At 43.7% G+C, this 17,851-nt stretch overlaps 2 long non-coding RNA genes across 4 annotated transcripts; one reads left to right on the top strand and one right to left on the bottom strand.

Moving 5' to 3' along the window:
• Positions 1 to 421: 421 nt before the first annotated feature.
• Positions 422 to 16,012, bottom strand: LOC106022578. Of its 3 annotated transcripts, none has more exons than XR_001197528.3 (4): positions 15,885 to 16,012; positions 13,507 to 14,075; positions 5,101 to 5,214; positions 422 to 1,048 (listed from the first exon to the last, which is right to left on the bottom strand). It is a non-coding gene; the product is annotated as an uncharacterized LOC106022578 (long non-coding RNA). The 3 variants fall into 3 exon arrangements; XR_002381501.2 differs by lacking the exon at positions 422 to 1,048 and adding an exon at positions 3,323 to 4,287; XR_005872606.1 differs by lacking the exon at positions 422 to 1,048 and having other exon boundaries at positions 3,323 to 5,214.
• Positions 11,671 to 16,078, top strand: LOC121135506. Its single transcript, XR_005872611.1, has 2 exons — positions 11,671 to 11,768; positions 13,600 to 16,078. It is a non-coding gene; the product is annotated as an uncharacterized LOC121135506 (long non-coding RNA).
• The last annotated feature ends 1,773 nt before the right edge of the window (positions 16,079 to 17,851 follow it).

Raw genomic sequence — 17,851 nt, forward strand, 5'->3', positions numbered from 1 at the left:
AGAATGGTAGAGCACAACTAGACAGAGCTGCAAGCCAGATGAGTGCTGGGGCTTTACTTGTTAATTGAACCAGGGTGAGGAGTGTGCAGCTGCCCAGGGAGGCTTGTATCAGGCAGGAATGGGGTGCAGGTGGTGGCAGTGACAGAGATTTAGAAGCAAGATGTGGCCTTCAAGGAGGACCCTCAGGGACCCATTCCCTTCTAAAAGGCGCCATTTCCTAAGTTTCCATCTCCTCCCGACAGCCCATCAGGTTATGAATTCATCAATGAATTAACTCACAGATGAAGTCAGAGTTCAGTGAACCAGCCACTTCCTGCCCCGGGCAGACCCAGTCAGGGCCCCTCAACCAGGGGAGAATCAGGGATCTGGTACCCAGGTGGGCAAAGAGCCGTCGAGTGACAAACAGACACAAACAGGAGAGTGATGAATCTGAGTGTAATTTCTCAAAGCATGCATCAGACTTTTATAATTATTACATGGGGAAGTAAAGAAGTTAATTTTGTACATATGTCAAGGTACATCGAAGTCAGCAAAGTCGACACATAAGGCACATCATAAGACTAGATGTTCAAAATAGAAAATCAAATACTTAAGAACTGGCAGTAGCCAGACAGTGGTTACAACATGATAACATCAGCTCTGTCTGAGATCAACCTGTTCTTAGAATTACTTCCCCTGTCTTATGGACATATGCCCCAGCCATAATCCCAATTCTTGGTCCAGTGCTTAACCCACCATTGGCCTGCCTCCTCTAACTTTCTGATTATACTATTTTGCTGTCATTGGATGATACACCAAGGGGGTCTTGCTCTAGCAAGCCTTTGCATGAGAGTCAGGATGTAGTACAACACATGTTCTTCTCCTATATTTATCCCAAGTCCTAAACACTTGGGGAGATTCCCTATTTACTGGAGGAGCCCGCCATCGGCCCCTGATTTTGTTGGTTCTGTCTCTGGCAAGGAAGTTGGAACACCAGTGGTGGCCAGAGGAAGAACATACAATCTTACTGGACCTTCAATCAGATTGGATCCTTGAGACATACTTATTCCTACAAAAGAAATTAATACCAAAAAGATAAGGTACAGAAACATCCACTGGTTATTGCTAGAACAAATCTGGAACACATCCTTGATATGGGACGCTAGGGACCTCCAGGAGACCAGTTTCCATGAAACTTTTGCCTCAGGCCTTCGACCAAGTTTTCAGGCTTGTCATGCAGACACCACTGGAGTGGGTGTGGCAGCTTCCCAAAAGTTCACCTTTGGCCGTTGCTGACTTGGGGACCAAGCCTTTTTCCTTATCTTTTAATTAACATACACTACGACCCATAAAATGGCTTTATAATATTTTATTTAACAAATTAAAATTATTTTTACTTTACTTTATGTGCATGAGTAGTTGGCTTGCATGTATGTCTGTGTACCACACGTGTGACTGGTATTCATGGAAGCCAGAAGAGGACATTGGATTCTCCTAAGTTATAGTTATGAGCCACCATGTGATGCTGGGAATCAAACCTGGGTCCTCTGGAAGATCAGCCAGTGCTCCTAACCCTCAAACCATCACTCCAGCCCTCCCATGATGACATTTTCATAAATATATAAAGCATTAGGATCATTTCACCGCCATCACCCTCTCCTGTCCCTCCCACTGGTATCCTTTCTCTTTAGTCTTAGGGACAAAACTTTTAACCCATAGGCTTTGGGAAGAACATTCTAGATCTAAACCATACCAACTTGCATTACAAGTTCTATGTAAGTGTCACGCTGGTTCTTGTGCTCACAGATAAGCACTAGGGGAACCAAGAATGCTAAACACGTAGGGCTGTCCCTTCAAAAGGGAGGGTGGGTAACCTGTTTTCCTCCTAGAAAACCAGAAGCAGATGTGGTTAATAGCCGTGTGACCTTTGTGCTACTGGTGTGGTTTGAGGCCACACTTGATGCTCCCCAGACCCTTATCACGAGCTTGTTTCTCTCAGTCAGTCTACTGACCTCCTCTTTATGGAAGACATCACATGTCTTTACAAAGAGTTTCATTGTGGTCACATCTTACGCTTTACTGTTCACACAGGACTAAGCCAATTATCACAGAAAAATTTCACCCGGCTGTGCTGTGCTTAAATATAAGCTGTGCCTAAAATAAACCACTCGGAGGCAGACTCCCGGAGTTTGAACCAACACTGGCTACTGTGTCGTATGAACTGGACCTTCTTACCTCCCATGGGTCATCCATTGCTCTGCTGGCTTTGGTGGTTGCAGAGACCCTTCCCCTCAGTTCTAAGGTTATATTCTTTTTTCTTTGTCTATATGCAACATCAAACTTTACCAGTTGCTGGGCATACTTCCATTTTTGTTAAATTGTCTTAAGTTCTACTATGAATACAGTCAAATTGTGTCAAAATACATCCCCGTTTGTTTGAGAAAGGGTTTCTCTGTGTAAGAGTCCTGGCTGTCCTGGAACTTTCTTTGTAGACTAGGCTGGCCTCAAATTCACAGAGATCTGCTGGCCTCTGCCTTCCGAGTGCAGTGTTCACCAGCAGGACTGCCCACAATGCTTATCTTGTTTGAGTGTTCCAAGAGTGTTTTGTGAGCTGGGCATAGTGGCACACACTTACAATCTTGGTAACTAGGAAATGGAAGCATGAGAATTTCAGGGTTGAGAAGAAGAAGAGGAGGGGAGGGAGAAGAGGGTGAGGAGGGGGAAGAGAAAGAGGAGGAAGAAGATAAGGATGATGAGAATGAGGTAGAAAAAAATGATGATGAGGAGGAGGAGGGGGGGAGAGAGGAGGAGGAGGACGAGGGTAAGGAGGAGGCAGCTTTGTAAGATTCTGGAACTAGGTCAGGTTATCTTGTGCCCTAGTTTTATTTCTGTTGCTGTGATAAGATACCCTGACAAAAGCCACTCAAAGGAGAAAGGGTTCATTAATTTATAAGTGCACAATCCTAGGTTTCAGTTCATGGCTTCAGGGATGACACAATGCTAGGGGCTTCTGGTCACATGACACCCACAGTTAAGAGCAGAAGGAAATGAAGGGATAATTAGTGCTCAGCTGGCTTTCTCCTCTTTTAGAAGGTTCAGGGCCCACACTAGGGAATGGTGCTCTACCACTGAGCCATGCCCCCTACCCCTCACTGTGGGATTCTAGGCAGGGGCTCTACCACTGAACCACACCCTTAGCCTCTCACTGGGGGATTCTAGGTAGGGGCTCTACCAATGAGCTATGCTCCCAGCCCCTCACTGGGGGATTCTAGGCAGGGGCTCTACCACTGAGCCACACCCCAGCCCCTCACTGGGGGATTCTAGGCAGGGGCTCTACCACTGAGCCACACCCCAGCCCCTCACTGGGGGATTGTAGGCAGGGGTTCTACCACTGAGCCACAACCCCAGTCCCTTACTGGGGGATTCTAGGCAGGTGCTCTCCTATATGTATATTCCAGAGATAACTTAGATGAGTCCTCAATTGTTCGAGTGTGAACTCCAGTGCTCAATTTGACATAATTTGGATATCAGTAGTGCTACAACTTCAAGGTAATTATTTCCCACTCTGTGCTTCCCTTTTCTGTTCTGAAAAACTGTTTTGAGAATTATGCAAGGTAAAGTGGTGATATGTGATGACTGCCTGCTAGTATAAATTTATCATCTTCTCCTTCAGCAGGATCCAGACATTACACACGCTGAGCTCTAAGACACGTTTCGATAGGCAGCAGGTTCAAATGACAGCTGCTCCTCATGGGGAATATGCTGCTGTCTCCCCCAGGCGTCCGGAACACTATAGATTGGAATGCTTGGTTGCAAAATTCCAGAGCAAGCCATTTGCCTTATAGCTTAAAGAGCAATACTTCCAGGAGTCACCGGTGTGCTGTGCCCATAAGAGGTCACTCTTCAGGAGGACAAAGGTCAGAAGAGGAGGGCTAGGGCCACTTTCAGTGTTCTCCAGCTCTGCGGGGAGGACACTTCCTCCGGGACCCACTTTGTAATGCTGTGCTGTCCTTCTCTGATAGGATTCAGGACATGTGCTGCATGTCTCCTTCGAACTTTCCACTTGCTTCCACTGAAAACATTAATCCCTGGTGGAAGCGTAGTGTGAACTAGCTCATTCTGCACCTGTTCTTGGGGACTGAGGCACTGGCGAATCTCTTTTTCCCAATGTCTGCTAGGAGCAGTAGAGAATTTACAAGTTCCTTGTATGAGGAAGGCTTGTCTGACTTCCAGATACAGTCAGCCATATTTCTGGCTATCCACACGATCAAGGCTTGCTATGTCACAATCCTGAAGCCATGTCTTCAGCTGGTGGATTGAAAAGAAGTCTGATTATGTTTGTATCTGGTTACTTCAAAATAAGCATAGGCTGGGGTATGACTCAAGGCTGGAACTTTTGCCTAGAATCTCCCAGTGAGGGTGCTGAAGGCATGGCTCAGCAGTAGTGCTCCTGTCTAGAATCTCCCAATAAGGGGCTGGGAGTGTGTCTCAGTGGTAGAGCCCCTGTCTAGAATCCCCCACTGATGAGCTGGGGGTGTGGCTCAGTGGTAGAGCCCCTGTCTAGAATCCCCCAGTGAGGGGCTGGGGGTGTGGCTCAGGCTCAGGGATACAGTGCTTTCCCAGCATTTCAGGGCCCTTACTGAAGGCGAGGGTGTAATGATTTCCCTAGACCCAAGATAAATGATAAGTGGGTGTTTATTGGGGAAATATAAAGAACCATGAGAGAGCATTCTCTGTCCTTCCTACCAGATCAGCTGACCCAAGAGAAAGACCCGCGCAAGCAATACCATACCTTAAGCTTCCCTCTTTCTGTTTCCGTCCGCCTGAAGCCTCACTCAAATGGGTGTGGCCACCATTACATTAAGCCTGATTTCAAAACTATATATAATGATAACAAATGTCAAATATATTCCAGGAAAAGGAAAGGTAAATATCCACAAATTAAAACCCACTACCAGCGAGAGCAAGATATATATAATATCCAGTATATCCACAGAAACAGCAGGCTACCTTGACAGTCACCCAAGGTCTCACAGCAACGTCGGGGTGACCAACTTTAGCTAAGGTGTAAAGTATCAGACAGACCATCTCAGAAGCAGGGAAACTGAAAAACTGACTTACCCTTGCAAGTTTCGGCAGTCTTCTTTAAGTTTATCTCCTGTAAGCCCAGTAAGGACAGCGTATCCAAGGTCAGCAGTTGAGGTGCGGGCAGTTCCTTGCCTAGGAGGCCAGTAGCTGAGGAGAGAATGAACTCTAGATGGAGTGTCAACAGTGCCTAACATACTCTTGGGAGTAGCTCGGGGCTGTCAGGAGCAATTATGTCTCATGTCAACAGTGTATTAATATTAAAACATTTAAATGCCATATTCTGTAGGTCTTCTTTTATTTAAATTAGAAACAAGTTTGCTTCCTACGTCAATCCAAGCTCCTTCTCCCTCCCCTCCTTCCCCCGGCCCCCCCTAACCCTCCAACCTCCCACTCAGTCCCCACTCCCTTCCCCAGGGAGGGTGGGGCCCTCCATGGGGGATCTCCAAAGTTTGTCATATCATCCAGGGCAGGGCCTAGGCCCTCCCCCATGTGTCCAGGCTGAGAGAGCATCCCTCCATGTGGAATGGGCTCCCAAAGTCCATTCATATGCCAGAGATAAATACTAATCTACTACCCGAGGCCCCATAGATTGCCAAGGCCTCCTCACTGACACCCAAATTTAGGGGGTCTGGACCAGTCCCATGCTGGCCTTCCAGCCATCAGTCTGGGGTCCATGAGCTCCCCCCTTGTTCAGGTCAGCTGCCTCTGTGGGTGACCCCTTTGCTTATCACTCCTCCCTCTCTGCAACTGGGTTCCAGGAATTCAGTTCAGTGTTTAATTGTGGATGTCTGCCTCTCTGCAGGTCTTTGAAGTGTCTGAAGATCAAATATCTATGTCTGACTAACCTCACAGGTATAAGAAGCATGGGTAACTATAATCTGTAATTCTCAGAAACATAGTTGCTCAATGGCTGAAGCTTCCAAAATAATTTAACAAGGGCAATCACTTAAAAATGTAAACACACACACACACACACACACACACACATGCACGCACGCTTGCTCACACACGAATCTCAACAACAGAGGTAGAACTGAAATGTCTTGACTAGAGGTAGAACCGTAAAGTGCAACATGATAAAATATCTATATACAAAATATATACATAAAGATAGTTTTATATTTGTGTGCAAAACATTGTAAACAGAAAGAAGAGCCTACTCAGTCAACAGGCAAGAATTTAACAATGTAAGTTATCTATAGCTAATACTTGCTAAAATTAGTTCACAAGAAGATATGTCAATCTACCTAAGTCCCATCCTGACTATACCCTTCCCATCAATACCCTTAAACTTATCTAGAAGAGATACCCGAGTCTGACCATGATCTTCTATACCCAACCCTACACAACTAAAAGCCAACCCTAAGCAGGTGATAACTAACCCTTTTTTAGTGATGACACACACACACACACACACACACACACACACACAGAGAGAGAGAGAGAGAGAGAGAGAGAGAGAGAGAGAGAACCAAAATATCCTTAATGCCAACTATAGAAAAAGGAAGCGTTGCTTTCTTAGAATTACTTCTTGCTGCAATGGGGTGACAGTGATACTATGGGATCCTGTAAGAAAAAATAAATAAAGCAATGGAAAGTGTCCAGAGGACTGGCTGTAACATTTGTAGCTAGTCTCTGAGTGGCAGGAGATGCTTGACGGAACTTCTTATCTGAAGCTCTGGCCAGAGTGTTCTATGAAGGTGCACCGTCTGGAATTGCCTAGAGCAGTATAGTCCTAAACCCATCTTAGAGTGGTTTTTACTAGTTCAAAGACATCAAGTTGAACCAAGTGGAATTGATGAAGTGGGGCTCCATCTTCTTTCCTGAGATTTCAGTGATTGCTGTAAGGAAATTTTATCGTTCATTGTGGAAGACTTAAACATTAATATCAACACAGAAAGTTTAATGTCTATAGGTATACATACAGGGGAAAGTAACAATAGAGATGAAAATAAGTATGAGGGAAATTAGGATTTTAGAGAGATAACCGAATTTTGATAAATAATAGTCCCAGATTTTGTTTTCTTCTGTATTACACCAATTGGATTGTTTTGATATGAGACAGAAATTCTGAATTTTATTTTAACAACATGCTTGAATTTATAGGACAGCCAAATCTAACTCCAAAGCCAGCATTGGTTTTACATGAATTGGGACTACCAGAGTACTAGGAAGGAAGGAGATACAGGTTTTTATGTATAGAAAAATTTTACTAAGAATAGATATTGGTACCATAAGTCAGATTCTTCTTTGTTTGATGGTTCTTTCTGGATAGCTAGCCTTTCTTCTTTAGGCATCTACACATCTAAAGTATTTTGGCTTCTTTTTTTGAGACAGGGTTCCTCTGGTTAGCTTTGGTGTCTACCCTGGCACTCACTCCGTAGACCAGGCTGGCCTCGAACTCACAGGGATCCACCTGGCTCTGACTCCCAAGTGCTGGGATTAAAGGTGTGTGCCACCAATGCCTGGCTGTCTTTTGGCTTCTTGAAGATGGGTGTTTTCTGTTTTCCTGTAAAGACAAGAACAGAATATTCCCCCTACCTTTGTGAGGTCTCCATAACTTGTGGGATATTCTTTGGTGGATGATCTATCATTTCTCCTCATCAAGAGGTTTCTCCTGCTCAAATCCGATCAATCAACTTTGATGGTATCTAAAGCTTTTCTTCTCCTGTATAAACAATGGTGAAATCCCTATCCAAAGTAACACATATCCTGGTTTCCATAATGAGGTCAATACATCCTTGCAGTACACCTGGTAATTTAGCTTAGACTTTTTTTTCTATTGTCCAATGTCTTTCTATGGCTGTTTTTCCTTTCTAATTAGCATTAAGAAAGTTTAATGTTGGTAAAGCATTATGTAATCTTTTTTTGGGGGGTCTTGGTTCCCCCTGTCTGTTTACAGAGCATTTCCTTTAAAGTGCAATTAGATCTCTCAACAGCTGCTTGTCCTGTAGGATTGTGTGGTATACCAGTAATATGCTTTATGTTATAATATTTAAAAATTGCTTCAATTTGCTGGAGACATATGCTGGAACATTGTCAGTTTTTATTTGTGCAGGTATACCCTTAATAACCATTATCTCTATTATGTGTGTAATAACAGAATCAGCCATTTCAGAGCTTGGAGCAGTTGCCCATTGAAATCCTAAAAATGTGTCTATTGTATGGTGCACATATTTTAATTTCCCAAATTCTGCAAAGTTAAACACATCCACTTACCAAATTTCATTTCTATGTATAACTTTAGGGTTACTACCTGCTGGTATAGGAGTCTGGTTATAGAAGGAACAAGTAGGACTGTTTTTTTACTATTTCCTTAGCTTGATGCCAAGAGATGGAAAACCCCCTTTTTAAACCTTTGTTATTTACATTTTTATGAAATTTTGAGGCCTCCAGTATATTTCCTATCAATAAACTATCAATTTCATCATTGTCTTGTACTAGAGGACCTGACAGACCCATATGGGATCTGATGTGTGTTATATATATGAGTCCTATTCTTGATTATTTCTTGTCATTGTATAAACAATGAAGTTAATTCTGTATCATCAGGAATAAATTCAGCAGTTTCAATGTATGAGATGACTCTCTCTTCACATTGAGAGTCAGTAACTATATCAAGAGGTTATGTAAACTCTGTAAGTACCACGAGAATGGCAGACAATTCTGCCTTTTGTACAGAGTTATAAGAGCTTTGAACCACTTTACTTTTATTTCCTGATTTATTTCCTGCCTTACCTGATTTGTTTGCATCAGTGTAGAATGTAGGGGTACCAGAGATTGGTGTTTTCCTTACAATGCATGGAAGCATCCAAATGGATTTCTTTATGAATTTTATTCTCTCACTTTTGGGATAATTGTTGCTAATTGTTCCTAAAAAGTTCCTGCAAGCTCTTTGCCAATATTCATTATCTTTCTATAAGGAGGAAATTTCCTCATTAGTTAAAGGTACTGTGATTTCTGCTGGGTCCATTCCTGTCAGTTTACAAAGTCTTAATTTTCCTTTTAAAATCAAATCAGAAATGTTTTCTATATATGCCTTTAATTTTTTATTCTGTTTATGTGGTAGAAATATACATTCTAATATGTTATCTTCCCTCTGCATCAAAATCCCTGAAGAGTATTTCCCAGATGGCAATATAACCAGAATACAGTGGAGCTTTGGATCCATGGGAGGTACCATGAAGGCAAATTTTTCCTTATCTCTTTCTTGTAAAGGTGAAGGCGAGGGTACAATGATTTCACTAGACTCAAGGTAAATGATAAATGGGTGTTTATTGAGGAACACTTCCTTATCTCTTTCTTGTAAACATATAGTGAACAAACAATCTTTTAAATCAATAACTATAATAGGCTATTCTTTAGTTATCAGAGAAGGCAAGGGCATTCCACGTCGTAGAGAGTCCATTGGCTGTATTACTTTATTGATGGCTCTCAGGTCTGTAAGCATTCTCCATTTTCCAGATTTCTTTTTAATAACAAATACAGGAGAATTCCAAGGGCTGGCAGATTCTTCAAAATGTCCAACATTTATCTGTTCCTGAACCAGCTTTTCTAGAGCCTCTAGCTTCTTAGAGGTTATAGGTGATTACCCCATTCAGACAGGTTTAGCCACTTTAAGGGTAGGGCTTTTGATACCTCTGTTACTTTGGCACTTGTATTCTGTTTTTGTACAGCCTGGATAGTTGGTGTCTGTTTTATATTGTGCCTTACAATATTTTTTTCCACAAGCATGAGTTTGCTTATGGTTCATATCTGATCCTGGAGGAATGTTAATCTGGGTATTCCATTGCTGCAATAGATCATGACCCTATAGATTTATTGCTATAACAGACACATATGACCTCAACGTGCCTCTTTGTTCTTCTGGCCCTGTACACTCAACCCATCTTGTGCTTTGTTTTACCTGAGATAGGATTCCAATCCCTAAGAACTGAAAGTTTACCTCCTGAAGACCAACTTGGATGTCAAGAATCTTGGGTTGTAATAGAAATGTCTACTTCTGTGTCAAAGAGTCCCACAAATATAATGTTATTTATTTGTACTCTTAATTTTGGTCTTTTATCATTTATAGAAGTCTGTCAAAATACACATTTTTTTGTTTCCTCCTTCAGGGTTTGATTCATCCTCCAAAGCTAATCTATCATCCAGAGCAGTATGATTTTTTACAATAGGCACTGGATTTTCTAGTTGTTCTGGGGGAGGATTGTCCTCCACAGTGACTGGGAATGACTGGACCACTTTTGACATGTGGGCCTTCAAGAGGACCCTCCTAGGGAGTTTACCAATGGTAAAGAGTTTCCTTGCTTGTCCCTGGTCAATCTACATTCATTGGTCCAGTATCGGTCTTTACATAATCCAGGAGGTTGGGGCCTTCTATTTGAGTTATTCCCAGAAGGAGCATTATTTCTAGGAATTCCTTGTCCACAATTTCTTCTCAGATGTCCTGTTCTACTACAATTAAAACATTTGGTATTTTGATGTCTTTTCATACCTTTGGAGATGGCTTCTCCTACTCAAGCCTCAGTGTCATAATCAAAAGACTCAATATCGCCTGTGTGCGGAATCCATTCATCCAGTGGTCCTAATCTGATCTTTAAGGGCCCAAGCACCTTTTTGATTCTAAATTATCATTATCATAAGCTAGACATTCAATGAGTATTCATCTCTGAATCTGCTACCCCTATTTATACTGCTTTAGTCAATCTTTGCAAAAATTCACTATAACGTTCCTTGGGGCCTTGCAACACTTTACTTTAGGACTCAATTCTTTTCCCTGGTTCTTGAGTCTTATCCCAAGCATTCAAGACTGCCGTATGGCATAGGACAAGATGTGTTCATCATAGTCAGTTTCCACTCAATTTGAGGACCAATTTAAGGACAGGGCTCCAGGCATTCCATGTCATCGTATATCTTATAGCCCATGACTCTACTAATTGCCTCACGTATGATGAATGCATGCTGTAAGAGACTACTGCTCCCTTAGTACCTTTTAAATCTTGCGTATGTATTGGCTCCCAATGACACTGAACGAATTCTTCTGGATGTTTTTTAGTTGCTGATTTTTCAGCAACAGTAATGGGATAAACAATTAGGAAATGCCTTTATGACCTTTGGTAAGTCATCTCTGACTTTGAAAGTTAGTGGCAATGTTAAATCCTGTTCATTCTCTTTTGTTTGTATCTCTGCTTCTGGTGTATCAGACTTAAGGTTTTCTATGGATTGTAATCTATTCACCATTGTTTCTCTGAGTGTTTGAATTTCCTGGACAGTATAAACTTCTAAGGATTTCATTAAATCTGTCAGTTTCTTGTTCTCTTCATTTATATATGATTGTAGAGATTTAATAGTCTCATCCTTAGAGATTATCTGGATGGCATGTAGATTGCCTTCCAAAAACAATGTTTTATCTGCTAGCTTGTCATTAATCTCAGACATGGAAACATATTTTCTGTTAGTATTTCAATATTATGTTCCATTTTTTTGTTTTTTGAGACAGGGTTTCTCTGTATTATTTTGGAGGCTGTCCTGGAACTCGCTCTGTAGACCAGCCTGGCCTCGAACTCACAGAGATCTGCCTGCCTCTGCCTCCCGAGCACTGGGATTAAAGGTGTACGCCACCAACGCCCAGCTTATGTTCCATTTTTTTTGCAGTCTGTTTGTGAATCATCAGACATGGCACAGATTTTCTCTGTTAGCAGGTCAGTATTATGTTCCATTTTTCACTTTCTGTTTTTTGAATTACCATTGCTGTTTTCAATGTTCTGAATCCTTTTTACTAAGCTCTCATTTCTAGTCTGTAAAGTGTTTTCAATGGTATGAATCCTTTTTCCTAAGGTCTAATTACCAGTCTGTAAAGTCTGTATGGCTTCTACGAGTTCCTCATTCTCTATTATCAAGCCTTTGGCTTAAGTATATTGTATGGATTTTCATGCTAATAGCCATCATGGATAATAAATATGTTCCAGGTAGGTCGTAAACCTCATCTACAATCCCATTCATATAAGAAATGAAAAGGTGTTTTACTTCCTGTATAGTGATATTATCTGCCATTGCGCTGGCATAGTTAATTGTACCTCAAGTAGATCCCTGGAATGTGAAGTTCTGGATGGCTATTGGCTCATAAGGAACCTTGCGGCTGGGCAAACAAATCTGAGTGGAAAGAGAAACCACTCAGAAAGCTTTAGGCTACTTTCCACAGCCGCGGGCCTACAAATCCACAGCATGCAAAGAGCACAGCAAAGTACCAGCTTTTCCTGGGACAGGCCCCAGAAACTGGGCAGCAAACTCAGCGGCCAGAGCAAAATACAAAAGCCGCAGGCCATACAGCCAGGCACGTGAGGGCGGTCGAAGGACCCACCCAAGCAGGTTGGGTGCCAAATTAAGATGAGGTGTAATGATTTCACTAGACTCAAGATAGATGACTGTTTATTGGAGAACGCTTACACAGAAAAATACAAAGAACCGTGGGAGCGCTTCTCTGCCCTTCCTGCAGGATTGGTTGACCCAAGGGAAAGACCGGAAAAAGCGAGACCATACCGAACTCTTATATTTTTGGTTTCGAGCCTAGCCTTTAATGGCTGAGCCATCTCTCCAGCTCCGAGACCATACCTTAAGCTTCCCTCTTTCAGCTTGAGTCCTACTGAAGGCATGCCCAAAGGGGTGTGGCCACCGTTACAGCTAGACCCCGGCACCTCACCTCAGTCCATCCTAAACACAGTGAAATAAGCAAACACAGAAAACAAACAAACCAACCTATCATAATACCAATGTATATTATCATATTGAACATCGTCTTCTTGAGACATAAAGTAGAAAACAATAAATAGAAAGTTGAGCATATGACAGAGAGGCTACTTGCCCAAGAGTATATAGCTGTTAAATGGAAGACCTCAGGCTGTTTCCTTTGTTCTATATGTGGAAAAACCGAGCAGGTAGCTCCGTCCTTTTTATTTTTATTGAGTTCTACCTTGTAGCTCTGGCTGGTCTGGAGCTCACATACTCCGGCTTTAACATGCTCAGTACTGGGGTCACAGTAACGTATCACTAGGGGGCGTTGGTGGCGCACGCCTTTAATCGCAGCACTCGGGAGGCAGAGGCAGGCGGATCTCTGTGAGTTCGAGGCCAGCCTGGTCTACAGAATGAGTTCCAGGACAGCCTCCAAAGCCACAGAGAAACCTTGTCTCGAAAAAACAAAACAAAACAAAACAAAAAAAACAAACAAACAGTAACGTATCACTGTGCCCAGATATAGACTGTGGCTAGTTTTTCAACTATGTGTCCTCTCTCTCTCTCTCTCTCTCTCTCTCTCTCTCTCTCTCTCTCTCTCTCTCTCTCTCTCTCTCTCTCTCTCATTTATTTATTCTTGGTAATTACATATATGAACACAACATATTTAGGTCATATCCACACCACACTTCCCACTCCAATTCCTCCTACCTGACATCATTCTCTCAAATTCGCGTCTTCTTTTTATTTCTGAATAATTTACTTTATTTTCAATTACATACATTCATGTATGTGCCGGTGCAGGAGGCCCAGAAGGCCAGAAGAGGGCACTCAACCTCCTGGAGCTGGAGTACCAGGCCATATGAGCTGCCGGACGTGGTTCTGGGAATCAGACTCAGCTCGTCTGCAAGAGCAGTGACTTCTCAACTGCCGAGCCATCTCTCCAGCATCCTCCGTCTTAAAAACACCACAGAGTAGAGTCAGTGTTGTCTGCATGTGCGTGGGTGTAGGGCCATCTGCTGCAGCATGGGTGTCTTACCAGGGGCCACACTGCAGAATACCACTGAGCATCTCTTAGCATCTAGCACCTGCCCCAAAATCTCCAGTCCAGGGTGGGGTTCACGAGCTCCTCCCTTGCAGATTTTGGATGTCCTGATCTTGAGTGGGTCTCGTGCATACACTCAGAAGGTGCTTTGGTTTCCCGAGGGTCATGCTCCTTTTTTTTAAATCATTAACTTTATTTTGTGTGCATTGGTGTGAAGATGTCAGATCCTCTAGAACTGAAATTACAGACAGTTGTGAGCCGCCATGTGGGTGCTGGGAATAGAACCCAGGTCCTCTGGAAGAGCAGCCTGTGCTGTTATGCTGAGTCATCTCTCCAGCCCCGAGGGTCTTGTTCTTGTTATGATCAGAACTCATTATTTTGTGGATATCCTCTCCAAATTCACACTCTTAGGATATGTCTGCTGCTGCTTCTGGGGCATTCTTTGGGCCTTGGGAAAGGATGTGGTTATGATACAGATACCCAATCAGGGCTGAGCACTCCAATGTCACTTATTCTCTGCACTTGGACCACTTGTGAGTCTCTGAATTAACTGCTAGTGGAGTTTATCAGTGTGAAGCTGGCAGGGCTTTTCTTCATGGTCTCCCCTGGCTTTCACTCCTCTAATCAACTCTCCCAAAGTCTCTCTTTGGAGGGGAGACAGGAGACGAGGAGTGTTTCAAGGTGGACACACTCCTCGGCCTTACTCATGAGGCCCAGGCCACCTCTCTGAGCTGAGGGCAGGGAGCTTTCCTTCCCCACGGACAGACAGGAAGACAGCAGGGAAGACTGGAAGGAATCAGGAAGGAATCTGAGAGGCAGGAAGAAGGCTAGCAGGTGTGGGAAAGGGGGGAGAGAGAAATGGAAGACCACGGTGGTAAGTGCGGTGAACACAGGATAGGAGTGACAGGAGTGACAGGAATAGTCGTCATGAAACCATGTACAGCTTTTACACCAGCTCACAGGATGCAAAGCTGAGGGGATATTGGCAGCCGACAGCTTCTGGGAAAGGGAGAACTGTTTCCTTTAGGGTGGCTCTCATAGGTCGACCGTGCTCCAGGGAGCACCCACTCATCCAAGAGAGTACCGGAAGCACCAAGTGCAAGAGGATGGCTTAGATGTTGAGGACACTTGTTGCCCTTGAAGGGGCCCTGAGTCCCACCCTTGGTGTCCACACGGCAGCTCACAACTGTCTGCAACTCCCCTCCCAGGGGATCCAACTCTTTTTCCCGACGTCAGTGGGAGCCAGGAATGTGCATGGTGGACATATTATACTTGCAGCCAAAGTGCTCACACGTATAAAATGATTGGATAAAAGTGCTAAAAGAGAACACAAGGCTGAATGGGTGTGAGCTGGGGTGGATCCAGGAGGAGTCTGGGACAAAAGAATAAATAAGACAAACATATTCGAAATTCCCAAGGAGCCAACACCAAGATGCACAGCTCAGGTAATATGGAGACAGATAAAGACTGACAATAAGCAGTAGACGATGCCACAAGAGCAATAGAGGGAAGCAGGGGCGTGGACAGAGGCCACCGCTGGTAGACATTAATTGACACACAGGGCTGGAGAGTCAAGCATGAGAGAGTGGGACGGCCGAATGGAGACACCAAGAGACGCTGTACGTAGGGATCAGAGGTCTCCCCTTTCTGTCCTCACTCCTGTCTATCCTCCTTTCCCTCCACTCCTGCCTCCTCTCTGTCTCAGACTCTCCGTGTTTCTCTCATCTGTTCCCAACGCTTGGCATTTCCTATTCCACTTCCTCTGCGAGTGCTCATGGGCAGTGCCCATGGCTGTCCATCCTGTGCCTCAAGCCTGGTGCCCAGAGCTGAGTGAAGCTTATTGTTCAGGACCCGACAGGTGGTCTCACCCTGCGGCAAGTTCAGCATCTGAGCAGCAGGAACTGTCCAGGGCCCCATGGCTGAGCTCAGGGATGCCACATGTGGACAACTGGGGGCAACCCTGGGGATGAGTCCTCTACCTCCTTCAATTTTCCAGAGTTGGAGTTGATGTCTGTGAAAGAGGATGCCCAGAATTGAGACTTACCGATCAGTCTGTTACAGCTGTCCAATAAGAGCTGTGCAAACACTTCTTGTTAGTCTACTTGAGAATGACTTTACAAGGATGGTAGCGTCAACCCAGCATTAACTTCTTTAGGACTGGAGTTCAGTTATGTGTTTATGGCTCTCTCTCTGCTGCGTTTAGTAAATGATTCTGTGATGAATAAACGAACTGTGAAAGATCTCTGGCCTGGTTAATTGCAACATAACTGTGAACCTTGGCAGAAGGGGCCTGTCGTGACTGCCTTTTGGCAGACTTACAGTCCCTTCCAAAGTGTCCTTGGCCACAAGCACTGAGCAGCATCGGGATTTGGGGTGAGATGTCATCACCAACACTTCCTTAAGTGTTTCCTCTTTGTCTAGAGTCAGAGACAAGAAAGGACCCTGAGAAAGAGTCCTGCAGCCCTGGTGCTCTGGTCTACCTGCTAAGAGCTGCCCTCTCCTCTCTTGGTGCCTTTATCTCTAACAATGCGTTTGTGCTCTAACAGGCATCCTGCTCAGTCATGCTGCTGGAAGCAGTGACTCAGCTGAGTTTCATCCTGGAGTAATGTCCTCCTGCATCCTCTGGGGATGCCAGCCTACTGTCCTTATTTGAGTAGAGCTGTGTGACCTTTTGATTTTGTGGAAAGCTCAACAGACCTGACACCTGCCAGCTCAGCAGATGGAAAACAGAGCTGAGATGCCAATGAAAAAAGAGAACTGTAACTGGGACATTGCTCTTGGTGTCATGGAAATAAGAAGGACTGGGGGCTGGAGGGTGACTCAGCAGTTAAGAGCACCTGCTGCTTTTGCAGAGGACCAAGATTAGTTCCCAGTACCCCAGGAGGGAACACTAACACCTGTATCTCTAGTTTCAGGTGACCCTCTTCTGGTTCCCTAGGCACTGCATGTCTGTGATGCACAGCTGGATAAGCACATGTGTGCCCGCGGGCACGCGCGCGCACACACACATGCACACACATACACACATGCACAGACACAGGCAGGCACACACACACACATGCACAGACACAGGCAGACACACAACCACACATAGACACGCACACATGCGTGCGCGCACACACACGTCCACACAGGCACACACACAGACACACACAGACACAGCCACCCACCCCCACACACGTGCACACTCACAAATAGATTTGACACATGAGAGAGGATAATGTGATAATTTATGTGGCAACAAATGAAATATCATAAAGCAATAACAAGGTTTTATAAATGTACAAAAACCCCAAATTGATTCAGAAAGAAATAAAACATCTGTACAGATTTATATACAAGTAAAATAATAATGATAATGAACAAGCCAATCTAAAAAACCATATCTAAACCTTGGTAGCTTCAGAAGAAATGCAGTCAAACATGTTCAGAGTCATGAACACCAACCCTTTTTGATTTTTCCAGTTAGTTCAAGAGATATTATTTTCTAATTCCTTTTAAATTTCACTATCCTGATACCAAAGCCAGATTAAGTAAACCTATACATACAATCACTAAAGAAAGTGGACTGAAATACACTCAACAAAATGTTAGGTGTTAAATTTAACGTCATATAGAAGGGATTACACAGTTATATGACAACATTGTACAGATAACCGCAGCATTGATTCCTCCTGGGACACAGGGGTTGTTCAACATGAGAAAAGCAGGTGAATGACAGAGTAAATATCAGAATAAAAACCTCACATGCTTCTCTGAGCCAATGGAGAAAAAGAACTTGAGAAAATCTAATGGGGTTGGGGAAATGGCTCAGTAATTTGATTCACACCACCCACATGAAGGTACGCACTTTGTCATTTCTCTTCCGGGTCATCTGATACCCTCTGGGGGTCTCTGTGGTGCACAGACATACATGAAGACAAAACAGCCAGACACACAAAATAAGTAAATAATCTGTCAATTACATTATGTAACATGTTGGTGCAGAATTTATCATAGTGTTTTCTTATA

This window comes from Mesocricetus auratus, unplaced genomic scaffold (genome assembly GCF_017639785.1).
Source record: "Mesocricetus auratus isolate SY011 unplaced genomic scaffold, BCM_Maur_2.0 Super-Scaffold_100038, whole genome shotgun sequence".
Taxonomy (NCBI): domain Eukaryota; kingdom Metazoa; phylum Chordata; class Mammalia; order Rodentia; family Cricetidae; genus Mesocricetus; species Mesocricetus auratus.